At 27.0% G+C, this 566-nt stretch overlaps 1 long non-coding RNA gene across 1 annotated transcript; it reads left to right on the top strand.

Moving 5' to 3' along the window:
- On the top strand, positions 1-521 carry LOC115246232. Its single transcript, XR_003885639.1, has 2 exons — positions 1-86; positions 324-521. It is a non-coding gene; the product is annotated as an uncharacterized LOC115246232 (long non-coding RNA).
- The last annotated feature ends 45 nt before the right edge of the window (positions 522-566 follow it).

The following is a 566-nucleotide window of genomic DNA, read 5'->3' as shown; positions in this document are numbered from 1 at the left end:
TAACAACGTACCTAAAATAATATTACAACGTACTTTGCCAAACGTGCACGAGAAACAAAACTTGCTTCAAAACCAGAATCAAAATGGTAAGATGGTTAATTCATTTGTATTATTATTTATTCAATTTATTATTTTATGTTGCTGCAAATTATATTGCTAATCGTCTCATATTTAAATAAAATTTATATTTCTTAATTTAATTGAAATGCTTTCGTATTTAATTAATAATTAATTATACAAATAAATGTGGTCATATTTTCTTATTTATTAGTACAAAATCTATAATTTTTGTGACATTTAACATCTATTTTTGTTCTTCCTAGCATATCTTAATAGTAATAATACTATGCAAGACAACATTTCAAAAAGTATTTATGATGAGGATCCATCTTATGTACCAAACAATTCATCCGATGAAAGTTTTATTCAACCTGTGATAGATCAGGCAACAAATTCTGTTGCTAAACAAAATAGCTCAGCAATTTCTAGTCGATTACATATATCACGTCATATAACGTCACTAAATGTATCAGACAGAAGTGCCCAGGATGACGTTGGAAATCTCA

The sequence above is a fragment of the Formica exsecta genome, unplaced genomic scaffold (genome assembly GCF_003651465.1).
Source record: "Formica exsecta isolate Colony F162 unplaced genomic scaffold, ASM365146v1 C16296462, whole genome shotgun sequence".
Lineage (NCBI taxonomy): Eukaryota > Metazoa > Arthropoda > Insecta > Hymenoptera > Formicidae > Formica > Formica exsecta.
This window is presented reverse-complemented; position numbering and strand designations above follow the sequence as displayed.